The sequence below is a fragment of the Rhinatrema bivittatum genome, chromosome 8 (genome assembly GCF_901001135.1).
Source record: "Rhinatrema bivittatum chromosome 8, aRhiBiv1.1, whole genome shotgun sequence".
In the NCBI taxonomy this organism is placed as follows: domain Eukaryota; kingdom Metazoa; phylum Chordata; class Amphibia; order Gymnophiona; family Rhinatrematidae; genus Rhinatrema; species Rhinatrema bivittatum.
Genome location: NC_042622.1, coordinates 20,383,848 through 20,410,605, shown reverse-complemented (window position 1 = coordinate 20,410,605; position 26,758 = coordinate 20,383,848). Strand labels below are relative to the sequence as shown.

Genomic DNA, 26,758 nt, shown 5'->3' with positions numbered 1-26,758 from the left:
GATAGTCCAATTAAAAAGGTATCGCCTTATTATTTTTTATTTTTAATTAACCTTTATTTATACGCTTTAGGGCTAATTTTCAAAAGGATTTATGCATGTAAAAATAGCATATATCATAGCAATTTTCAAAAGCTCATGTACACATTTGGGGTCGATTTTAAAAACTTTGCTCGCACTAAAATACTCACATACGTGGGCCGTGCGAGAGCGACGCAGATTTTAAAAGTCACGGTTTACACATGTGCATGGGCGAACAAAAAATGGGGGGCGGCAGAAAAGGGGAGGAAAGGGGTGGAGCATGGGCATTCTTGGGCGGGGCCAACAGTTATGCGTGTAACTCCGTATTTTAAAACCGGAGGCTGCAGAGCGCGGTAACTTGTTCACTGCTGCTCCTAATGAGGAGCAGGTCTGCAGATCTTGCATTTTAGGGCTTACAGGACAGGGTGAGGGGTGCGGGTCAACTGGGAGGCTTGCAGGAAGGAGAACCAGAGGGGTCTGGATGACCTCGAGAGTGACTGGGCAAACTGGCGGACTAATTGGAAAAACTGGGAATGTGCCTCGTGCGAGCAGGTTTTAAAATCTGCTTACATACGCGCGCTAAAGCTGGCAAGGCCTAGGGAAGATATGAGAAGTAGGTTTGGTCGAGTAATCTCTTAAAATTAGGAGCATACTTATGTGCGATAGGCGTATTTTTAAATCGTATGCGTGCAAGCGTGCACGTGATTTAAAATCCCAGCGTATCTCCGCTTGCGCATCAATTAGAGTTGCCAACTGGCTCCAGATTTTCAAGACAGGTTCATCCTATCCTGGCTTTACTCCCCCACTGCTGGCATGAACCTGTACTTCTGGTCTTCCTATTGATTTCCCTAGAAAAGCAGGACTGCAACTCCATGCAGGCAATAAGGTAACATCAGGACTGAATCAGCCCGTCCTGAAAATCAGGAGCCAGTTGACAATCCTAGTGCCCCTACATGCACATATGGGTGTACGTGTGCTCGTTTTAAAATTAGCCTGCTAAAGTGCACTGAAGCACCTAAAACTTATTGACAATTCAATGGCATATATTGTAGTCATTTTCAAAAGTCCACTTACCATGCATAAAGAACATTTACACGAATAAACCCCAGTTTTAAGCGTAGAAGTCCTTTTGAAAATTATTCCATAGTGTATTATGACAGATATCATCTTGAAATGTGAAAGCTACAAGTATTTTTTCAGGAAATCTTCTAAAAATATTCATTTGTGCGAAGCTGGACACATACTGGCACCAGTCAGAACCGAAAACAGAACAAGAGTTCCAGAAAATATCCTGTATACAATTAAATGCATTATGCAGAGGAGAGTCTCATTTCTCCGTTGCAGTTTGACGAGTGGCTTGGCGCTAGCTTTGCTTCCTCCACACACTTCACGAGGCCGACAGGCTGACGATAATGCTACAGTCTAAGAAAGGACTCCATTGACCTTCACTTTCATCACAAGCATTGCTGGATCAAGAAAAAACAAAACAGAATCTGTTTAGGCAAAGGCATTTCAAGTGTACACGGCTGAGCATTCATTAAATTGCCAATGCATGCAATTTAAGGGCAATTGCTTATTCCCTGGCCGAGATTCCTACAGCAGGCTCAGGGTCGCTGGGCATTTGTGTAAAAGGCAATAAAGGGTCCTCTATACTGTCCTGCTTTATGGAAATAACTCACTGCTTTGTATTTTACTTTATATTGTGTAAATACATTTGAACCTCAGGAGCAGCCCAGTGCTTTAAACACACAAGCCAGTGCTGGAAAGAGGAGAGCTCTGCTTGAGTTCTCTGAATAACCCATATATTCCTTTTCTTTTTTTTTGGGGGGGGGGGATATCAGACATTTCCTCCTGTTCTATTGGGCTTCCATTTCAATTGGATCCGGGCAGAGATCCCAAGCCTTCATTTGTGACTCCTGAGGCTCTTTCCGCTGTTTTATATACTTTCTCAATGCACCTGGCCGGTCCGTCTCAGAGACCACCCTCAGGTGGGGGCAAACGTAAGGGGACCTTCTGGATTCTTGCAATCACGGGCCTTAAATCCGGTCAACAGGAGTCACTGTTGCACGATGACTGAGATACCACCTCCACCCCCCTAACCTCCCACCACCAGCACCACCATCTGTTGTGTGTGCTACCTCCGCACCATCGCCAGAAAAGGCCCCCCCCCTCCCCTCCCCAGGCAATGTGAGGCATGGAAAACCCGAACCCGGCTGTACAGCACCGTCACTAGGCCACCGGGGCCAGCACAATGTCTACCTATTCCTCCCAGAAGAAGGAAAGTCTTGTACTCTTTCCTACTCTGCTGATCCGCAGGAAACGTTTCTTCCAAGCGCTGCTGTTCTCCCTCCAGGCTGCACCTTTTGTTACGAGTAAATATGGCCGCAGACCCTGTGAAGTGGCCTCGGAGCCGTTTGGAAATTACAGCTTTAATCTCTTCTGGGAATTTTAATGTTTCTAAAGCTCCTCCTTGGTTATTTTGAAATAGGAAAGGAGAGAGAGCATAGTTCTGGCCCCCCCATTTCCACCCGTCGAGAGAATTTCGGCAGGGGAACCGTGGCAGATGACGTTCTAATGTGAAAGTCGCCTGGCACCTTGGCAGGGCAGCGTGACGCCGGCTGCGGCGGAAGGGAGGTCAAACGGCACTCGAAATCCGCAACAAAACCAGGCCGGATATTCCGGAAGATTATATAAGTCCAGGGAAGTTTTTTACCCTTGTGGGGTCAAAAGTGATACAGCAGATTTCCCACCAGCCAAGGAGGGCACGAGGAAGACGGCCTTCAGCCTGCGGTTCATCAGACAGGCAAGAGAGTGAAGAGGCAATAGCAGTCTAAGGCTGGCACCTCCACCAGAGTCGGGCCACAGTTAAACCATGATGTGGCTGGGGTTCACAGCCCGGCTTCTGAGAAATAAATGCAACAGTTCAATGAGACCCTCAAAGAGCTGTAGGTTTTGTTAGCAAGCTTGAACCTAGGGAAAAGGTAACAGTTCCTGGGAGGAACAGATTCCCTCCCTCACTACAAGAACTCGTTTCACACTGGCTTGTCCTAAGGGATGGGGGGAGGGCAGTCACATTTTTCCATGCCAATTAAAAACCCTTCAGCTTGATGCCTCCTGCTAATTATCCGGGAACAAGGAAGTCTGTTCCCGGCTGTGAGCATTCAAAGAAAGATTATCTAAATGCAGAAGTGGGGGGGCTAAATACTGAGCTATTTAAATCCTCAGGAAACTTTACCTGAGTAAATAATTTGCGCCTTTTGATACCATTTCAAAATTATGCTAATTAAAGAATCCGCATATATGTTCATTAGCATGCGCCACAATTAAGCACATTTAAATGTAAATACAATGAATAATCAAAATATTTGCATGTGATAAATTAAGAGAACAAAAATAAAGATATTTACAAGTGATAATTTTCACAAATGTGATTGGCTGGAGTCCTGTGGTTAAAATGGCTGCTAAAGAACAGGGAATGTTAGTATAAGAAACGGATTTCACTGTGTGTGCCTGTATAATTCCTACTAGAATAACCAGAAGATGGTATGCACTGCAATCTCCTTGACATATTATATGAAAGACAATATAAACAAATGTAATAAACACTGTATAATAACATTTCATTTGCAATCCTCAATCATGAAGGAGATCTCTGGGCCCTGAGGATGGAATTCTTGGAGCCATGCCAACTCTCCAGCTCTCAGGAGGGGATCCTTACTGACTCCCGTCACCTCTCTGGCCATGGGGAGAGGATCCCCCAGGCCTGTGCTGAATCCTCTGATTGAGCTCTGGAGCGGGAATCCCTGGCTCCACAGCCGCTCTGCACCCCCAGGGAGGGGAGTCCTATTTTTCTGAACCCACTCTTTTAAACATAACTGTAGTTTCCACTCTTTCTCAAAACGCCTCAGCTCTCTGTGAACCAGGCAAGGAGAAGAGCCCTAACACAGCCCCTGTACGATCAGGGTGAGCTCCTTACTGGTGTACTCGTGCCAACAAAAAACTGTCATGAAAACAGTCCCATGAGTACGGAAAAAATATTGTTATAGCTAAGAGCTTTTAGTGCCCAGAACTTACTCAGCTGACCTTTCTTTGATCCTCCTGCTATAGATTACCAGACATGAACAATGTTCAAAAGTCATGTACACAGATAAACAGGCTGACTGACCAGTTTTTGAAAATTGCTGCAATATATAGAATTGCACATATAGACCCATGTATGAAAAGGTTTGTCTGCGTGTCTTTTCCACTATGATATCCCTTCGTGATGGCACCGGCTTCGACCTCCACTGTGGGCCCTCACACAGTGCGCCATCACCTGTCCTAGCCAGCTCAAGGGTCCACGAAATCCAACAACTGGGGACCTGCAGGTGGAACTCCCTCCTCTCCCTTCCCCTTCCCACCACCATCATAATGTAATTTGTGCCTCACTTGTAGTTCAGGTGACATCATCCTCTGTCCTCACCTGCTCATTTTGTTTTGTTTGGATCTGATGGAGGGTAATTCCCATAAACTCGTGAATAGGCTGTCTGAAAATTGCCCATCCTGTACGTGGGTAAAGTATCAGTACTCTTACATAATTACATGCAAAAATTGAAGTCCTTCCTTCTGCTGGGTGATAGCAGTTCTGAATACCCTCGGTCACTCTTGGATGCGGAAAAGTGTATAACCATCTTATTTGTTCAGTTTGCAAAGTGTTTGATATGATGGCTCACTCTTCTTCAGCATCAATCAGAGCATGCTGGATGACTTGATTGACAAGGCATCCAGCATGTCCTCTGCCTAGGAGATCATCCAGCATGTCCTCTGCCTAGGAGATCATCTTTTCGAGTACAAACTCAGAGACATGGATGCTCAAATAAAGGAACAACATATGATGAGTCAGTCCCTCTTCTCAGGCTCAGCACAACAGTCCACTTCAAGGCAGCCACACTACACATTTTTGGGCAGTTTTAGCATTACCGGTTCAGTACCAGTTTCTGCTTCTACTTCTGCAACAGCAACAACTTCTTGCTCAAAGTTGGTGCCAATCAAAAGTGACACCGCATATCCAGCACAAACCTTTAACAAGTTTTTGAGTGTGTTTCAAACCCAACAACTATCTTCTCCAGTAGGGGGGAGAATACAGCGCCACCTAGAGGAATGATGCAAGATCACCAATGACTGCTGGGTTCTCAAGATTGTGGAGTCTGGATACCATTTGCATTTCTCCCGGTTTCCCACACTTCCTCATTCCTCAGCCTTCAATATAGATCTATTTCACTTGATGCAACTTTGCCTGGAGTTGGAGTCTCTCTTCAATCAGCGGGCAATCAACCTGTTCCACCTTATCAGCATGGCCAGGGTTTTATTCCTGCTACTTCCATATCCTCAAGAAAACCAGGGGCCTGAGACCCATCCTTGACTTAAGAAGCCTGAACAAGAATATACTCCGGGAAAGATTCATGATGAACTCTGTACAATTCTTCCCTTCATCCTGGTGGGGGAGGGGGACTGGATGGGTACCCTGGATCTAAAGGGCATCTACATGCGTATATCCATCCATCCCTCCCACTATTTATGCTTTATGGTGGATACCTCTGTCAGTACCAAGTACTCCCCTTTGGTCTATCAGCAAGATTGAGGGTCCTTACGAAGTGCCCAGCTGTAGCAGCAGTGCATCTTCAGCAGCAGGGAATCCAGATCTTATAGGAAGGTGCACTAACTCCCTGCAAAAGTCAATTCAACTTCTACAGTCCTTGGGATTCCTGGTGAATTTCAAGCAATTGACTCTGATTCCCACCCAGAAAATCAAATTCATTGGAGCATTGACAGATTCTCTGCAAGACAGAGCTTTCCTTCCATCAGATTGAGTGAACACTCTTAGGACCCTGGTATACAGACGGCTAAATGCAGATCAAACAATGGCCAGGGAAGGTCTGGTTGTTCTGGGTCATATAGCGGCAGCGATTCATGTAGTTTCACTAATCCACCTTCACATGTGACTTCTACAGTGGGGCCTTCACTCCCAATGGGACCAGTTAACTTAGCCCTTGACCATCAAGTTGCAGGTTTCACCAGGCCCAGCACAAACGGGTGTGCAAAATGTGCATTTGCACAGGGTGGCACATCCAGGGGGGGGGGGGTGCGGCGGGCCGGTGGCAGCAGAAGAAGCCACAGGCCACTGGCAGAGCTCAAACTGCCAGTGGCTGAAGGAGAGAGGCTGCCAGCAGCTGAAGAAAAGGTCAGTTGGAGCAATGCCATCCCCGCAATGGCTAAGAGGAGGGTCAGAGCTGCAAGGCCATCGCGGGATCCCATCCCCGCGACCACGAAGAGGAGGGCTGGAGCTGCAAAGTCGTAAAGGGATCCCATCCCTGCGATGACGAAGAGGAGGGTCAGTTAGAATAGGAGCTTGAATATGTGTATGTGGGTGAGAATGGGAGCCTGGTGTGCTTCTGTATGTGTATAAGAAAGGGAGCCTGGGTGTGGCTCTGTATAACATAAGAATGGGAGCCTGGGAGAGGGGGTGAGAGAGTGAGAGCTTGTGCGTGTGTGTGTGTATGATAGAGCATGTAGAGCATGTGAGCTTGTGTGTGGGTGGGGGGAAACATATGAGAGTGAGAGATTGTGTGTGTGAGGGAGTCTGTGAGAGAAAGCATGAGTCTTTGTGTGAGAGAGGAAGGGAAGAAGACAGTAGGAGAAGAGACACTGAAAAGGAATTAGGATAAGAGAAAAATGGGAAACGAGACTGGGAGCAACTGATTAGAAAAATACAAAGATCAGACAACAAAAGTAAAAAAAAAATGTATTTTTTGAGATTTTAGCAATTTGAATATGCCATCTTTGGGAATATGCATTTCTTATATTTTTGTATTTTGCTCTTTCTTCAGTATTCCACTGTTCAGAGTGTAGTTTCTTAGTCTTTCTATTTTGGTTTTGTCTGCATGTTTCTGTTTCTAATTCGTAGTCTCAGTGGAGCACAGAATTTGGTGAGAGAGGTAACGGTGGTGGGGCCGCTTGGCAATAGTGATCATAATATGATCAAATTTGAATTAATGACTGGAAGAGGAACAGTATGCAAATCCACGGATCTCGTGCTAAACTTTCAAAAGGGAAACTGTGATAAAATGAGAAAAATTGTTAGAAAAAAACTGAAAGGAGCAGCTACAAAAGTAAAAAGTGTGCAAGAGGCGTGGTCATTGTTAAAAAAAATACCATTCTAGAAGCACAGTCCAGATGTATTCCACACAGTAAGAAAGGTGGAAAGAAGGCAAAACGATTACCGGCATGGTTAAAAGGGGAGGTGAAAGAAGCTATTTTAGCCAAAAGATCTTCATTCAAAAATTGGAAGAAGGATCCAACAGAAGAAAATAGGATAATGCATAAACATTGGCAAGTTAAATGTAAGACATTGATAAGACAGGCTAAGAGAGAATTTGAAAAGAAGTTGGCCGTAGAGGCAAAAACTCACAGTAAAAACTTTTTAAAATATATCCGAAGCAGAAAGCCTGTGAGGGAGCCATCGCGGAAAGATTAAATGACTTCTTTGCTTCAGTGTTTACTGAAGAGGATGTTGGGGAGGTACCTGTACTGGAGAAGGTTTTTATGGGTAATGATTCAGAGAGACTGAAATCACAGTGAACCTAGAAGATGTGGTAGACCTGATTGACAAACTGAAGAGTAGTAAATCACCTGGACCGGATGGTATACACGCCAGAGTTCTGAAGGAACTAAAAAATGAAATTTCAGATCTATTAGTAAAAATTTGTAACCTATCATTAAAATCATCCATTGTACCTGAAGACTGGAGGATAGTAAATGTAACCCCAATATTTAAAAAGGGCTCTAGGGGTGATCCGGGAAACTACAGACCGGTTAGCCTGACTTCAGTGCCAGGAAAAATAGTGGAAAGTGTTCTAAACATCAAAATCACAGAACATATAGAAAGACATGGTTTAATGGAACAAAGTCAGCACGGCTTTACCCAAGGCAAGTCTTGCCTCACAAATCTGCTTCACTTTTTTGAAGGCATTAATAAACATGTGGATAAAGGTGAATCAGTAGATGTAGTATACTTGGATTTTCAGAAGGCGTTTGGCAAAGTTCCTCATGAGAGGCTTCTAGGAAAAGTAAAAAGTCATGGGATAGGTGGCGATGTCCTTTCGTGGATTGCAAACTGGCTAAAAGACAGGAAACAGAGAGTAGGATTAAATGGACAATTTTCTCAGTGGAAGGGAGTGGGCAGTGGAGTGCCTCAGGGATCTGTATTGGGACCCTTACTTTTCAATATATTTATAAATGATCTGGAAAGAAATACGACGAGTGAGATAATCAAATTTGCAGATGATACAAAATTGTTCAGAGTAGTTAAATCACAAGCAGATTGTGATAAATTGCAGGAAGACCTTGTGAGACTGGAAAATTGGGCATCAAAATGGCAGATGAAATTTAATGTGGATAAGTGCAAGGTGATGCATATAGGGAAAAATAACCCATGCTATGGTTACACAATGTTAGGTTCCATATTAGGTGCTACAACCCAAGAAAGAGATCTAGGCATCATAGTGGATAACACATTGAAATCGTCGGTTCAGTGTGCTGCGGCAGCCAAAAAAGAAACAGAATGTTGGGAATTATTAGAAAGGGAATGGTGAATAAAACGGAAAATGTCATAATGCCTCTGTATCGCTCCATGGTGAGACCGCACCTTGAATACTGTGTACAATTCTGGACGCCACATCTCAAAAAAGATATAATTGCGATGGAGAAGGTACAGAGAAGGGCTACCAAAATGATAAGGGGAATGGAACAGCTCCCCTATGAGGAAAGACTAAAGAGGTTAGGACTTTTCAGCTTGGAGAAGAGACGGCTGAGGGGGATATGATAGAGGTGTTTAAAATCATGAGAGGTCTAGAACGGGTAGATGTGAATCGGTTATTTACTCTTTCGGATAGTAGAAAGACTAGGGGACACTCCATGAAGTTAGCATTGGGCACATTTAAAACTAATCGGAGAAAGTTCTTTTTTACTCAACGCACAATTAAACTCTGGAATTTGTTGCCAGAGGATGTGGTTAGTGCAGTTAGTATAGCTATGTTTAAAAAAGGATTGGATAAGTTCTTGGAGAAGTCCATTACCTGCTATTAATTAAGTTGACTTAGAAAAAGGCCATTGCTATTACTAGCAATGGTAACATGGAATAGACTTAGTTTTTGGGTACTTGCCAGGTTCTTATGGCCTGGATGGGCCACTGTTGGAAACAGGATGCTGGGCTTGATGGACCCTTGGTCTGACCCAGTATGGCTTGTTCTTATGTTCTTATATATATTTTAGGTCTCTTTTTGCTGTATGTGTGTATTTCTGCTAGTGTGTAGTTTCTCTGTAGTAGTCCAGCTTGTTCTGTTATTCCTGTAGGTGATGTATTAATGTTCTAGGGCCTGTGTAGTATTTGCCTTGCTGCTTTTTCCTACGGTTGCTGTTATTTGAATCCTGAGAGTCAGTGCTGTGAATGTATGGCAAGGTTCTAGACCTTTCTTTCTTTGCAGGAGTTTGTGTTACTTCACAAAATAGCAATGGATGAATATTTTTTTCTGAGGTGACACCAGAATTTGAATTTTTTTTTTTATGCAGGAAGTGGGAGGAGAAAATAGCAAAATCAATCAGTTCAAAAAAGCAGAAAAGGTTTCTAGGAAGTGCAACAAATCAAGGGAGAAAAATTGGAAATCAAAGATTACAAATGCTCGCAGTTTAAGCAATAAAATCCAAGACCTGCAGGCCCTAATGGTGGAGGCGGGATTGGACATTGTTGCTGTTACGGAGACCTGGTTCATGGATTCTCATGTTTAGGGTACGGCCATACCGGGCTATAACTTGTTAAGGAAGGACAGAGAGGACAGAAAAGGGGGAGGAGTGGCTCTTTATGTCAGAAACAACATCCAAGCAACTCAAATGCAAGGGACGTGGGGTAAAGAAGAAGCATTATGGGCCATCCTAACAAAAGAGGATGGTGCATCCACTAGTACTGGAGTGGTTTACAGGCCTCCGACTCAAATGTAAGAGCTAGACAGAAATTTGGTTGAAGTTATCCAAAAGGTGGGAAAGAAGGGAGAAGTATTGATTGATAGTGATTTTAATCAGCCAGATGTAGACTGGAGAATCCCTTCTGTGGAATCTCCAGAAAGTAGAGAGATAGTGGATGCCCTGCAAGAGGCTCTGTTCAAACAAATGGTAATGGAACCCACGAGGGAGGGAGCTATACTCGACCTAGTGTTCACTAACGAGCACTAGGTCCAGAAGGGTGCCCACCTCAGCACCATTGATCATCAAACAGTATGGTTTGATATCGCAAATAGGATGCAGAGAAGTCACACAATGACCCGAGTTTTGAATTTCAAAAATACGGACTTTGTCGAAATGGCGACATACCTGGAGGTAGAACTAGAAGACTGAGAGAAAATGGATGAGGTGGAACAACAGTGGGTCAAACTAAAAGAAGCAATTACAAAGGCAATAAATCTATATGTGAGAAAAGTAAACAAAAGTTAGAGAAATAAAAAAACGATTTGGTTCTCAAAGAAGGTGGCTGATAAAATAAAAGCAAAAAGAACAGCGTTCAAGAAATATAAAGGATCCAAAAAAAAAGAACATAAGGAAGAATATCTGGTGGAACTGAGAAGCAAAGAAAGAAATCGGGAAAGTGGAAGAAAGGATTGCCAAAGAGGTAAAGAGAGGGACAAAACATTTTTCAGATTTATCAGAGAAAAGAGAAAGGTCCAAAATGGTGGTAACATTGAAAGGTCACAAAGGTCAATGTGCCGACAGAGATGAACTAACAAACAAACACTTCAGTTCGCTGTTCACTAAAGAAGACCTTGGAGAAGGACCATCGCTAGTTAACAAGAAACTGGAGGGGGGTGGAGTAGACAAAACTCTGTTTACAGAAGAGAATGTATGGGAAGAGCTGGAGAAACTGACAGTGGACAGGGCCATGAGGCCGGATGAGGTTAATCCCAGGATATTGAGGAAGCTCAGAGATGTGCTGGCGGGTCTGCTGAAGGACCTGTTCAATAGGGATGTGCAGAGCAAAATTTTATGTTCATATTTTTTATGTCCGAAAGGGGGTCCCACTTGCGGCCAATATGGACATAAAAAAAATCCAATGAGTTGGGTATATGTACATATGTGCAAAAAAAAAATTAAACCCCCTCACCCTCCTTAATCCCCCCCCCAGACTTACCACAACTCCCTGGTGATCGAGCGAGGAGTGAGGACGTCATTTCTGCAATCCTTGGCGAGAAGCATGTGATGTCGGTGGCACCTCCTGACCCCCCCAAGCTGGCCAAAAGTTCTTTTTGGGCCGAACGAGCCGTCCGGCGCGAACGAGCCGGGAATCACGTGGCGCCGCGTCACTCAGACGCGACGTCACGTGATTCCCGGCAAGTTCGCGCCGGACGGCTCGTTCGGCCCAAAAAGAACTTTTGGCCAGCTTGGGGGGGCCTCCTGACCCCCTCAAGCTGGCCAAAAGTTCTTTTTGGGCCGAACGAGCCGTCCGGCACGAACGAGCCGGGAATCACGTGACGCCGGCGTCACTCGACGTGCCGCCGACGTCACATGCTTCTCGCCAAGGATTGCAGAAATGGCGTCCTCACTCCTCGCTCCATCACCAGGGAGTTGTGGTAAGTCGGGGGGGGGGGGGGATTAAGGAGGGTGAGGGGGTTTATATTTTTATTTTGGCTCAACAATCGCGATTTCCCACATATCGAACATATCTATGTTCGATATTTGGGAAATCCGATCGTTTATGTCGAATCAATTTTTTAAGTAAAAAAAAAATATGAGTTGCGTTTTACTAATGCGGTCAATCCGAATGCACACCCCTACTGTTCAATAGATCCCTGGAAACAGGAGTGGTGCCACAAGACTGGAGAAGAGTTTCCAGCCTCCTCTCTGTTCCCACTCTTGTGAAGCGGTGGTGGTCCCGCTACACAAGAGTGGGAGCAGAGAGGAGGCTGGAAACTACAGGCCAGTTAGCCTCACCTCAGTGGTGGGAAAATTAATGGAAACTCTGCTGAACGAAAAGATACTGAACTATCTATTTATTTATTTATTTAAAGGCTTTTATATACCGGAGTTCATGCACTAGTGCATACCACTTCGGTTTACACGGAACAAGGAACAGAAAATTACATCAAACAGATTGAACAATTAAACAAATATACAATTACATCCAACAATTGGGTATAAATAACATGGCTAACTTGGTAGGAACTTAGAGTTAGAGGTGAAGGAGAGAAATAGTACCAAGTGGTAATAGAACAATGTTAATAGCTAAATAATAAATATAAATAGTAAATACAAGTTCTTATAATAAATACAGGTGTTTACAGATTACAGTCTTCATGAAAAGTTTACGTCTACAGAATACACACAATCTGGTGGGTTTACGTCTACAGAATACACACAATCTGGTGGGTCTACAGAATACACACAATCTGGTGGGTTGCTTGATCCAAGGCAGCATGGATTCACCAGGGGGTGTTCCTGCCAAATGAATCTGATTGATTTTTTTGATTGTGTGATTACAGAATTGGATCAGGGAAGAGCGCTTGATGTGATTTACTTGGATTTTAGCAAAGCTTTTGATACAATCCCACATAGAAGACTCATGAATAAAATGAGAAGCTTGGGAGTGAGCGCCAAGGTGGAGGTATAGATTACAAACTGGTTGACGGATAGAAGACAGCATGTTATTGGCTGATGATTAAACAAATTCTTTGTATTCCTTCCAATAATTGTAAGAACAGTGGGCGATTTCCAAATCCTAATTCTTTGCTTATTTACAGCTTCAACAATATGCTATGCACAGTTGTGGGGGAGTAATTACTTGGATATCCTTCGCTGATGATGAAGAATTGTTTTTTTGACATAGTCCCAAGGTTTAATACAGTGTGGATCTAGAAGATGTTTCTTAAACAGCAAATTCCCTCTCCCCATCTTGCTAAACTTGCTTCACTGTGGGCGGATGATATTGGATTGGCGTTGACTGAGGACAACTTAACTCATGCCTTTTTGTGTGTTTATAGGCTTCTACTCCCTGCTAATCTCAGGGAAATCCAATTTAAACTGTTACATCGCGTTTACATCTCCAGAGAGAAGGGACCCCGTATGAAGCTTTGGGACTCCAACCTTTGTTTAAAATGTGATGGTGCGGTGGGGACCTTGTCTCATATGTTTTTCGAATGTCACAGAATGCTAAATTTTTGGAGGCCATTTCGGCAACTGCTGGATGCTATTTTGGAACAGAAGCTTTGCATTTATTCCCAAAGTCTATGTTACTACCTATGGGGGGAGGGGGGAGAGATTTCTGGCTGCCTCTTTGGCCCTAGCGAAGAAAATAGTTTTATCTGCATAGCATATTGCTGACTCACCTTCTTTTGAGAGTTGAAAGAAGGAATTGCTCTCTTATTTTGCTCTGGAATTATTATGACAACGGGAGTTGAGTGGTCACAAAACTCTCTTCCCATTACGGGGATACTTTAGATTGTGGGAAAAGGTCTCCACTATGTTTTAATCCCACCTCTTCTTTTCTTTTCTTGTTGCTGTGTGAGATTGTGTGTGTATGAATGTGGAATGATTGGTTGTGTGATTGTTTGAATGGGTTGGGGGGGGGGGGAACAAAATGGGGAAAATGATGGAGGACAAGTGCTATGACTTGTTTGTTTTGTTCTGAGAGGGTTCTCTCTGTTATTGTTAACGATTCAGGCTGTGGTGCTGCTTTCTCAATAAAGATTATATTAAAAAGAAAAAGAAGACAGTGTGTAATGGTAAATGGAACTTACTCTGTAGAGAGAATGGTGTTAAGCGGAGTGCCACAGGGATCGGTGTTGGGACCAGTCCTGTTCAATATCTTTGAGAGTGACATTGCAGAAGGCATATAAGGCAAAGTTTTGTCTATTTGCGGATGATACTAAGATCTGCAACAGAGTGGACCAGCCTGAAGGACTAGAAAGAATGAGACGGGATTTAAGGAAGCTTGAATGGTGGTTGAAAATATGGCAGCTGGGATTCAATGCCAAGAAGTGCAGAGTCCTGCATCTGGAGTGCAGTAATCCAAAACAGTTGTATGTGATGGAGAGGGGAAGTGTTGTGCACGGAGCAAGAGAGGGACCTTGGGGTGATAGTGTCTACTGATCTGAAGATGGCGAAGCAATGTGACAAGGCAATAGCTAAAGCCAGAAGAATGCTGGGCTGCATAGAGAGAGGAATAACCAGTAAGAAAAAGGAGGTGATAATCCCCTTGTACAGGTCTTTGGTGAGGCCTCACCTGGAGTACTGTGTTCAGTTCTGGAGGCCGTATCTCAAAAGGGACAGAGACAGAATGAAGGCTGTCCAGAGAAGGGCGACCAAAATAGTGGGGGCTCTTCATCAGTTGACTTATTATGAGAGGTTGAAGGACCTAAATATGTAAACCATGGAGGAGAGGAGGAGCAGAGGTGATATGATACAGACCTTCAGATTCCTGAAAAGTTTTAATGATGCACAATCGACAACAAACCTTTTCCGCTGGAAAGAAATCAGTAGAACTAGGGCTCATGAATTGAAACTCCAGGGAGGACGACTCAGAAGCAATGTCAGGAAATATTTCTTCATGGAGAGGGTGGTGAATGCCTAGAATGCCCTTCCGGAGGAGGTGGTGAAGACTAAATTAGTGAAAACTTGCAAAGGGGCATGGGATAAACACTGTAGATCCCTAAAGACTAGAGGATGGAAATGAGGAAAAGAGTGCATGGGGGTAACTTGCTGATGCGATGGTTACTACCCTTAACCAATAAGCCTTCATGCTGTTGATGCAACTCCATCATTGCTCTCTGCTTCAATGACAAGCGATAACAGGGAATTGGATGGTGACTTGATTGGAGTGGTAGATACTACCATAAGCTTGCTGGGAAGATTAGATGGGCCATTGGTCCCTTTCTGTCATCATTTCTGTTTCTATGTTTCTGTGGTTGTAATGTGAATTGTCCTAGCTCTGCTCTGCACCTGTTCTGATGATTAATGCTATTTTATTATAGTTATGATGATTTCTAGCTTTCTGCAAAGAGGATTCACGAAAGAATACATTAATTTTTGTTTTATTACATAATTGATTGGATCTGTTTGTTTGTTTGTTGTCTTTGCTTTTACATAATATACTTGTGCATTTATAAACTGCAATAAATATAAAATACAGAGTGATAAGGATTTTTTAATTCTGGTAAGTGCTTGAAATAATTGAGGTAAAATGTTTTAAAGTTTCATGCATGATGCATAATGGCTTTTGCAAACTACTTAGAAAGCCATTGTAGGGTGCAGTGTATGGCATTATTTATCCATTAGAATATGAGTAGGTCTCAGACCTGCATGCCTACTGCCCACCCATGTTAACTTTGTGCCCACCCAAAAACATCAGTTCTGGCTATGCCACTGCAGTGCCGAGGAAGGAGAGAGGCTGCAGGCCGCCAGCAGCTGAAGAAGGAGAGAGGCTTCTGGCGGCTGAAGGAGAGGCTCGTGTTTTTATTTGTGGGTGCGTACGCGTACCCGCTCACAACTTCCACTCCTTCCCCAAGCAGGAAGGCCATTGGGCCATGATGGAGTGCATCCCACCACGGCCTGATGACAATAGGAGCCCCGGTATGTGTATGTATGAGCTTGTATGTGTGTGTGTGTGTGTGAGACAGCATGTGTGTGTGTGTGTGTGTGTGTGTGTGTGAAAGCCTATGTGTCTGTGTGAGCACATATGTGTGTGTTTGTGAATATTTGTGGGCCTGTGAAAGCCTATGTGTTACATATAGGCTCTCACAGGCACATACACATACATAATGTATCTGTGGGGGAGGAGTCTGTATATGTGAGAGAGAATGTGTGACAGAATGAATGTGTTACTGTGCGTGTGTGTGAGAGGAAAGATACAATTTGTACGGCCCTTCCTCCCCCAATCCGTGATGATCTCAGAGTGTCTAGAAATCAAAAGATCCCAGGTATGGAGAACAAGAGATTTTTAAATTTTTATGGGTTTTAATTATTGGGTGTAATCCAATGTTTCTGCTCTTTTGAAATATTTAATTTTTTTTTTGGGGGGGGGGATAGAACATGTTTTAATTAATAGATTTTTTATTCATCAGATGTTTTGAAATATTTTATTAGTATTTGGGAAATTTTGGATAATCTTAGTCATTAACTGGTCTGAAATTTTCTTTTTATGAATATGATTTAACTATTATTGATGTTTTATATTTCTTAATTTTATTATTTAATATTTTTATGAAGAGTGGTAATGTTTCTGTTTTTCCATTGTTGTTCTGCTTGTTGTGGGTTCCAGTTCAGTTCTCCTCAGCACGCTTCTGTTTATACTTTCTGATCTCTTCATTTTGTATTTGGTGAGGGTCTCTCAGTGTTCTGCATATGTGATGGAGGTGATGGGTGGGGGCATGTCAGTTTTTAAAAATATAGATTGCAGAAGGCAGCGGGGCTTTATTTGATGGTTCAGGATGGAGACTGAATGAATTGTGAGGGGGGGAGGGGGCAGCACCGTAATTGTTTGCACAGGGCAGCAAAAAACCTAGCACCGGCCCTGGGTTTTACATGGAATGAAACGAGACCCCCATCATCCTTCAAGAGGGAACACTGCTTCATGTGATTCCTCACCAAGTAACATTGATGACAGAAGCTGCCACAAAGAGTTGGGGCCCACACAGGCCCTATTCAAACTGAGGACACTTGGTCATTATTGGGAAAGACAATTTCAGCTCAACCTCTTGAAATTGCAAGCAATCAGATGTGCTCTGACAACTTTCAAGCATCTTCTCTAAGGATGAAGCATTCTCATTCAAACCACCGCCATGTTCCACCGGAATGAATAGGGTTGCACAGGGTCATGGACTCTTGGTTGGGAGATGATAAAGATATGGGAATGGGCATGCAAACATCAAGCTGTCCTGCAAGCAACCTACCTTCCAGAGATTGCAACATGTTAGTAGTCTCAGCAGAGGTTTTCGACCACATGAATGGTTCCTGCAACAATCAACTGCTGACAGACTATTCAGTCTGTGGGGACTTCTGGCAAGCAACCTCTTTGCATCAGAGGAGAACAGAAAAGTGGAAGGATTTTGTTCCATTCTACCCAGCAAACTCATATCTGCTCAGGACACTTTTCTTCTCAATTCCAATTCAAATCTCATGTACACTTGACTTTACCACCAATCCTATTGATTTATTTATTCATTCATTCACTTTTATATACCGATATTCGTATTGGCTTCATATCGGCTTACAAGGCAAATCAAAGAAATGATAACCAGAATGGTGCAAAAAGTGCTCAAAGACTGGACTCATCAGATTCTTATTGCTCCAGTGTTGCCCAGTAGAGATGTGAATCGGAACCAGAATTGGTTTGGATTTCAGTTCCGATTCACATCTCTATTGCCCAGACAAGTATGATTTTCATACCTGGTGCAACTATCCAGCAGCTCTCTGATCGGTCTTGAGGCAGATGCATCCTTAGTAACTCAAGAAGAGGGACATCTATATCAAGTGATTTCCTCCTTCAACTTGATAGCCTGGATGCTGAGCACTCGTTAATCACCAAATTATCCTTACTCAAAGAAGTTGAGGACATAATAGTATCCGCCAGGAAGTTATTGATTAGGAGAGCTTACAGTTTTAAATGGAAACAGTTCTCCACATGGTGTCAACTAATTTCCTTAGACCCATTCACATACAAACCAAAAGAGCTACTTAAGTACTTGTTTTTCCTTTCTTCTACCAGTCTTAGCATATCTCAGTGCCATAGCAGCCCATGATACTCAAAGTGAAGGTAGGTCAATCTCCACTCACACATTGGTATCCAAGTTCATAAAGGTTTTATGGCATACTAAGCTGCCAGTTGTAAAACTAACTATGTCATAGGACCTGAATGTGGCTCTCGCACAACTAATGAAACTACCCTTTAAACCACTGGAGTTGGTTTCTCTCCAATTTCTCACATGGAAAGTATTATTTCTTATGGCAATCACGTCAACCAGAAGAGTCAATGAGCTCCAGGCTTTGGTTCACTATTCTCCATATATGCAATTCTTCCACAAAAGGGTGATGCTCCATATCCACCTAAGGTGGTATCAACTCTCCATATTAATCAGCCATTGTTCTACCCATGTTCTTTCTGAGGCTACACACATATGAAGGTAAACATGCCCTTCATTCATTTACTGCAAAAGAGCTTTGCCTTACTACAGGAAAAGAATTTAATTACATCATCAGACCTCACAATTATTCATCGTTTACGATCCTAACAAACTTGGTATAGCAGTTGCCAAACATATGTTGTCCATCTGGTTCACGGACTGTATCGCACATTGTTATGCACTAGCTGGTCTACTGGATACAGACTTGATGTTGCGTTTGCCGGCCACGGCAGCCCACAGCCGGCTTCTCTCACCCAATGCAACATGCGGATGGCTTCTCTCACCCGATGCCGTTCCGTGGCAGGGTCGGGCCCGGGCTCCTTAGCAGCAGCAGGAAGCCGCTGCCGACATGCAGCACCACCTCCGTTCATGGTCCGCCACCCCCAGACGCCACCAGTCCTTTGCTCCCCATGGCTCGGACACTGCCAAGTTCTTCCAGTCAGGGGCCTCCCACTAGGCGCACGCCTTCCTCCCCTTCTTAAAGGGCTCGCAGCAGGGAAATGCTGCCGGCTCTCCCTGATGACATCATCCCTGGAACAGTATTTAGGGTTGGATCTGGCTTTCAGCCCTTGCCTTGATAACAGGTCTCCTCGCTTCCTTCGATCAACGTGCTGTCCTGAGTTCCTTCCTCATTCCTGCCCTCCTCGTCTCTACTGCTTGCCTTTGACTTTGGACTGGACACTGACTACGAGCTATGCTTCCTGCCATAACCTTTGCCTGGACACTGACTATGAGCTATGCCACCTGCCATGACTTTTACCTGGACACTATGCGCTACATCGCCTGCCACGACCTTTGCCTGGACACCGACTACAGACTGCACTACCAGCCTATTTTCTGGACTTCCATCTTTGCGGAGGCCCAATGTAAGTCCAGCGAGCCCTGGCGCCCAAAGGCTCAACCTGAGGGAATGCGGGCTGGTAGTGGTGACGCTTCAGCGAGGTCTCTGCTAGTCTTCTGCCTCGCCTACCGATGGTGGGGACCTGTGGGACTCCTCCCCACAGGTGGCGACAACTCCCCCTTGGTCCAAGGGTCCACCCTCAGAACCCTCGATCAAGGTTCCTCAAATGAGAGCCATGGCTGCATCGGTAGTTCATCTGCAAGCTGTATCTCTCCAAGACTTCTGCAAAGTTGCAACTTGGTCGTCACTGTACACCTTTATGTCCCATTACTGTCTCAACAACCTTTTAAAGAGTGACAGGCAGTCACCTTTTAAAGAGTGACAAGCAGTTTTGCAAAGCCTCTTCACATAGTGGTCTACGTTCCATGGTAGGTCCAGGTTGCTTTTTAAGTAAATGCTCCCCTGCAACCCTTAACTTGGGGCTCCCCACATGTCATGGCTAATTTAGCCCTGCTTGTCGATGGAGAAAGCAAGTTTGCTTACCATAAACACTGTTCTCCATAAACCGGATGAATTAGTCATGCTAAATACCCACCCATCTCACTGGAGAGTCAATTACTTAGCTAGATTTAGCTCTAAAATCGACTGAGAGGGCTCACGAAGTAATGTCCATGCAAGAATTTCCACAGATGCTCAGTAGAGCAAAGCTCTGAGTTTAGAGAGAAGGCTCTGTATGGTATTGTTGACGTGTCATGGGTAGTTCATCCTGCTGCCTCTGAAGAACACTATTTATGGTAAGCAAACTTGCTATACCCTAGAGGAGAAACAAGGAAAATACAATACGGACTTTTAAATACCTGAAAGGTATTTAAAGGTGCACAAGAGACAAACCTTTTCCAATGGGAAGAAAGCTATAGATCTAGGGGTCATGATATGAAACTCCAAAGGGTTAACTCCTGAAAATGTTGGGAAATACTTTTTCATGGAAAGGGTGTTGGATGTCTGGAATGCCCTCCCAGAAAAGGTGGTAAAAACATAAATGGTAATGGAATTCAAAAGGGTATGAGATAAATACAGAGAATCCCTAGTGGTCAGTGGATGGAAAAAAAGCACTGAGGTAACGTGGTAACTCTTCTGTGTGGGGGTAACCTGCACAGAACAGCAGTTACAACCCTGAACATCTTGCTGGGCAGGCTGGATGGACCATTTCATTTTTATCTGCCATCATTTACTATGTTACTATCTACCATAATGTGATTTATAATCTCTATCCAAGCCATTAGTTCTCATCTGTTACTGTTCAGTTTGCTCCTTCAGAAAGTGAAGTAGCAATCCAGACTTGTTTCATGTGCATCATACTTCAGCAGCCAAGGATATGCTTAATTGGGAAGAGAGAAACTTGCATGCCTCCCCAAATTTTAGCTAAATAGGGAGTAATATGAATAATGGCAACGCTGGAGCAGACTCGAAAACATGGCTGCTGGGATGTACAGTAAGCATGCAAAAATGAATAAAGAATTACATTTGCCTGGATTACTCAAAAGTGCTCTTAATGGAAGAGTTTTAGGACAGAAATCTGCTTTAGAGATGCAACAGTAATTATGCTGGAAATCATTCACAGGACATGCAGTCCTCTCAAGATTGGCAGAAACAGAAAATTGAGAACAAATTAATCTTTTAGGTTACGAAAGTTGCACATATCATCCAGGCTGAGACTGTAAGTTGTGTAGACAATGAGTCCCTATTCTGAATGTGCTTTTAGATCCCTGACTAGCAATAGCAGGCTAGCTCTAGCGCTAGCATAAGTTGAGCACGTGTAACCATCCACCCTAGACCTAACTAATCTGACCAAGATAATCAAGATTCTATTGGATGAACTGCTCCGTGCTATTGAACAAGATGTTAAAGGGACCGAATGCAAGAAGACTTTCCCTTCAGCATTGGACATACATGTCTCCCTTTTCCCGTTTGGGCCTGATTCATCAAGATATTTCCCCATAAGCATAGAATAAGAGGAAAGTCTTAGTGAATAAGACCCTATGTGCTGCTTGTCAAGATGCCTTGGAATCGATTTTTAAAACTTTCCCAGCACTTCATTTAGGCACCTAAGTTTTCAGCTCAAAATTTACCTAAAGCCAGGCACCAAAAACTTAGGGGAATAAATTTAGATCTGCAATTCATTTGCTTAGATTTAGGAATCTAAGGGAGCTTAATTACCAAAAGATTTCTCCCATTATGTGTCTCTGGGAAAAGCGCTTAGCAAATCGAGCTCTAAGTTAGGTCCTGGTCCTGAAAATCAGTGCTGTGCCTAACTTTTCCATAGTCACCCGGACCCAATATCCCCGCCCCCCTCGACCTGCAATGAGGCATGAGACCTGCCTCCCTCCTGCCCAGGTCATCCGCAGGAGCGTTTAACTTCTGGAGGTGAGCCGCTGCGGGTCACCTCTTGGGGAGTCTCTTTGAGAGATATTTATGGTATTTATGGGAGAATGTATTGATGCCTTCGTAGGGCGGGGGAGATATAATTTTAGAGGGGGCAAAAGGAAGAGTTTTAGGGGAGGTTATAAAGATAAGCAAAGATTTGTAAAGTGTATACTGTTTAAAGGTAAAGAGGGTTACCTGGGTTCTGTGGGGGAATTGTATATTTATAAACATAAACACTAGGTCAATTCAAAAGAACTGGCTTCGTGTTCATGATCTTTATTTATTTATTGCATGATCTTTATTTATTTATGATCTTTATTCATGATCTTTATTTATTTATTGCACCCCTGTTTATTTGTAAACCAGCATGATGTGATCGCTTCATGAATGCCGGTATATAAAAACCTTAAATAAATAAATTAAATTAATAAATCTTGTTTTAGATCTACATTTGGTTATCAAATAATAGTGGTGTCACTAGATCACTTGTTTGCCGTAATGGATATGAGCTGATTTCTTGTGATAGGAAAAGGGGGAGTAGCCACTATCTTTTGAAATTCCCTTCCTTTAAAACAATTGTTTATGGACCCAGTCCCAGGTTGTGAATGCTTGTTAGCTAAATTAGATTTCACCACTCCGATTTTTTTTCTCATTATCAGGCCGATTCAGTAAATCTCGCGGGAGAGCCGGTGCTCCGAGGTGAGCGCCCGCTCTCCCAACCCGCGCCCAGGCCACTCTCCTGGGCGCGCGATGAACTATTTAAATGAGGGCCCGTGGTAAAAAGAGGCGCTAGGGACACTAGCACGTCCCTAACGCCTCTTTTTGGACAGGAGCGGCGGCTGTCAGCGGGTTTGACAGCCGACGCTCAATTTTTCCGGCGTCTGTTCTCGAGCCCGCTGACAGCCACAGGATCAGAAAACGGACGCCGGCAAAATTGAGCTTCCGTGCCGCGGGCACATTTTAAATTTTTTTTTTTAATTTTTTTTTAATTTTTGGGGCCTCCGACTTAATATCACTTTGATATTAAGTCGGAGGGTGTACAGAAAAGTAGTTTTTTCTGCTTTTCTGTACACTTCCCCGGCGCCGGCAGAAATTAACGTCAGCCTTTGGGCAGGCGTTACTTTCTGTATCGCGTGGGAATGACTAATAGGGCCATCAACATGCATGTGTATGTTGCGGGCGCTATTAGTTTCAGGGGGGTTGGCCGCGCATTTTCGACGCACTATTACCCCTTATTGTATAAGGGGTAGAAATAGTGCATCGAAAACGTGCGGCCAAATGCGGGTTAACAGTGCGCTCCACCGGAGCGCTCTGTACTGTATCAGCCTGCTGGTATTGTCTACCAGATCTGATGGTACAACAAGTAGAGGAGATATTGGAAATTCTTTTAAGTCAGGCTTCTAAATACACTTATTTTGTGGTTCTGAGTGATTTTAATATGTATTCTAATCAAGGTTCGGGGATGGGATTAAAAGATTTTTTGAATATTTTGGAAGTAGGTGATTTACTGCAAGTGGTTACTGACATAATCCATGAGAAAGGACATATTTTAGATTTAGTGTTTGGATCTCTGTTAGCTCATAAGAAGGGAGGACTAACTTTTTGGGGAACAGAGAAAGTAGCATGGTCAGCTCATTTTTTAGTAAAACAAAGTTTTAAAGTTTTGAATGAGAGATATGATAACTCAGTAGGTAAAGTCAATCAGTTGATTGAGAGATGGGGTAAAATTGATTCAATACATTCAGAAATAGGGTGGAGGAGTTATTGAGTCAGTTTCAGGTAAAGTGGATGAGTGGATTTGGTTTAACTTGCTGGAATATACTGCCAAATTGAAAAGAATAGAAACGAATGGGAGCAGTGTTGGGAAAAGAAGTGTTTTCCCATGTTCTCAGAGGAACTGGGGGAATTGAAACTTGAACGTCGCAGATTAGGAAGGCGCTGGCAACATTCTGGGACTTATAATGATAGGAAGCTATGGCGAGATAAAAATGTGGAATATTTCAGACAAATTGTATTTTACAGGTTTGATTGATTCCACATATAGGAACGCTAAAGTCTTTTTTGGCGTGGTGAATACTATGGGGTAGATTTTCAGACGAGCGCGAACAGCCTACTTTTGTTTGCGCTCCAGGCGCAAACAAAAGTACGCTGGATTTTAGTAGATACGCGCGTAGTCGCGCGTATCTACTAAAATCCTGGATCGGCGCGCGCAAGGCTATCGATTTTGTATAGCCTGCGCGCGCCGAGCCGCGCTGCCTCCCCCCGTTCCCTCCAAGGCCGCTCCGAAATCGGAGCGGCCTCGGAGGGAACTTTCCTTTGCCCTCCCCTCACCTTACCCTCCCTTCCCCTACCTAACCCACCCACCCGGCCCTGTCTACACCCCCCCCTTACCGTTGTCGGGGATTTACGCCTCCCGGAGGGAGACGTAAATCCCCGCGCGCCAGCGGGCCTGCTGCGCGCCGGGCCGCGACCTGGGGGCGGGTACGGAGGGCGCGGCCACGCCCCCGGGCCGTAGCCACGCCCCGTACCCGCCCCCAAAACGCGGCCGACCCGCCCCCGAAACGCCGCGTCGACCGGGCACGCCCCCCCGACACGCCCCCGACACGCCCCCCTCCGAGAACCCCGGGACTTACGCGAGTCCCGGGGCTCTGCGCGCGCCGGGAGGCCTATGTAAAATAGGCTTCCCGGCGCGCAGGGCCCTGCTCGCCTAAATCCGCCCGGTTTTGGGCGGATTTAGGCGAGCAGGGCTCTGAAAATCTACCCCTATGTTGGGAGTTAAAACAAGGAAGACTTTATTGTATGAAGATTTACCTGACTCTGAAACACTGTCCTCTTATTTGTTTGATAAGGTGGAAACAGTGATTAAGAGTCTAGAATTTAAGAGCTGGATTTTCTAAGGTCTGTGACCTTAGAAAATCCGGCGGTAACAGGGGGCGGGGTGGCGAAGCAGGGGGGGCGGGCCTGCGAAAGCCGGCAGTGATCGCACCTCTACAGTGCGATCACTGCCGGCTTTCGCGCTGAATAACTGCACCATAAAAGGTGTAGTTATTCTGCGCGAAACTGGCGGCAATAAGGAATCTTACCTTTCACCGTCAGCGAAGTTGTTGCGGAGTCCACCCCGACTCCTCCCCTTCTGGTGCGGACTCTGCCCCGATTTAGCTATTGCACGCAAAAAAGGGACTTTTCAAAAATGACCCCCTAAGTTTGAAGAACCAGTAAATGAGATATAGAACCAGGTTGAAATGGATTACTGGCTCCAATCAGAGTGTGTGGGAAAAGAATGATGGCTTAACCTCAGATGGCGAGAATAGGTCTATGCACTATTGGAAGAGTTTGAATCTCTCTCTTTGATAGACATTTTTTAATTCTATCTCAGATCAAGCCTTCTAGTTGTCTTTTGGATCCTTTCTCATAGTGGTTAGTTAAAGGTTGCTCTGATAACATTTTAAAGTTTTTGCAACAGGTTATCAACTGTTCTTTAGAGAATGGAGAGGTGCCAGAAAATTGTAAGCCAGCTGTGGTGACTCCTCTTCTGAAGAAGGCAGGCTTGGACCCTAGGGGATGTAACAGCCTTCTTCGTGTCTCTAATCTACCTTTTCTGGCCAAAGTTTTAGAGAAAGTGGTGACAAGACAGATTTCGACCTTCGTAGAGAAAGAGGAAATCTCGGATCCAGCTCAGGCAGACTTCAGAAGAGGATGTAGCACTGAAACTTTGATGGCTTCATTAGTAGACAACATTTTACCACCTAGGTTAGATAAAGGGGAAAACAACATTTTAATCCTTTTAATTCTTTTCAGTACTTTTGACATGGTAAATTCTTTTGTTACATCGATGCAAAACTATAGGATTGAGAAGTTTATTATCAAATAGAAAACAGCTGGTTAGTTTTCAAGGAGAAATATTGAGGGTGATGAAGGTTTAAATGGGGGGTCCCTCAGGGATCGCCTCTCTCCCCCTTATTATTTAATATTTTTTGGCACCGTTAGGCCATATTATTCGGGTTGTAGAATTTAGTCCTTCTCTACACGCTGATGGTGTGCAAATATTGGCCCCTTTGGACAAGTTTGTCGAGGATAATTATTTGCATATAAATCGTTGTTTAGCTGAGCTAGCTCTATGGCTGAACAATTGTAAATTAGTGATAAATACCAGTAAGACAGAAGTCCTTTGGCTTGGGACAGGAGAGATAAAAAGAGGATTGAATTTGAAGAATGAAGTAAGTTCTTTAGGAGTCACTTTAGATTCAGAGCTTTGTCTAGAAAAACAGATTCAATAAGAAACTCATAGGGGTAGATTTTCAAACGAGCGCGAACAGCCTACTTTTGTTTGCGCTCCAGGCGCAAACAAAAGTACGCTGGATTTTAGTAGATACGCGCATAGTCGCGCGTATCGGCTAAAATCCTGGATCGGCGCGCGCAAGGCTATCGATTTCGTATAGCCTGCGCGCGCCGAGCCGCGCAGCCTACCCCCGTTCCCTCCTAGGCCGCTCCGAAATCGGAGCGGCCTAGAAGGGAACTTTCCTTTGCCCTCCCCTCCCCTTCCCCTCCCTTCCCCTACCTAACCCACCCGCCCGGCCCTGTCTAAACCCCGATCCTACCTTTGTCGGGGGATTTACGCCTCCCAGAGGGAGGCGTAAATCCCCGCGCGCGAGCGGGACCCCTGCGCGCCGGGCCGCGACCTGGGGGCGGGTACGGAGGGCGAGGCCACGCCCCCGGACCGCCCCGGGGCGGAGCCACGCCCCCGCACCCGCCCCCAAAACGCTTGCCGGCACGCCCCCGAAACGCCGCGCAATCCGGCCCCGCCCCCCGACACGCCTCCCGACACGCCCACTCCGAAAACCCCGGGACTTACGCGAGTCCCGGGGTTGTGCGCGCGCCGGTGAGCCTATGTAAAATAGGCTCACCGGCGCGCAGGGCCCTGCTCGCGTAAATCCGCCCGGTTTTGGGCGGATTTACGCGAGCAGGGCTCTGAAAATCCGCCCCATAATGTGTAACTAAAGGTAAAAATGATAAAACAGCTGAGACCATTTTTGGATTGGGATTCTTTGAAAACGCTATCTCACTTGGATTATTGCAATGCATTGTTTGTTCATGGGATTGCCAGTAAATCTGTTACACAGGTTGCAGGTAATTCAAAACACTACAGCATGTATAATTACTGGAAGTACTAGAAAAACTCTTGCAAAGTCATTGTTATTTGGCTTACACTGGTTCCCAGTGAACATGTGCTGTAAATTCAAATTTGTATTGCTTGCTTTTAAAGCTTTGAATGGTCTTTGTG

At 44.5% G+C, this 26,758-nt stretch overlaps 1 long non-coding RNA gene across 1 annotated transcript; it reads right to left on the bottom strand.

The window, feature by feature from the left end:
• Positions 1-65: 65 nt before the first annotated feature.
• Positions 66-26,133, bottom strand: LOC115097327. The gene is made up of 3 exons (XR_003858260.1): positions 26,076-26,133; positions 2,732-2,920; positions 66-1,484 (listed from the first exon to the last, which is right to left on the bottom strand). It is a non-coding gene; the product is annotated as an uncharacterized LOC115097327 (long non-coding RNA).
• Positions 26,134-26,758: the final 625 nt, after the last annotated feature.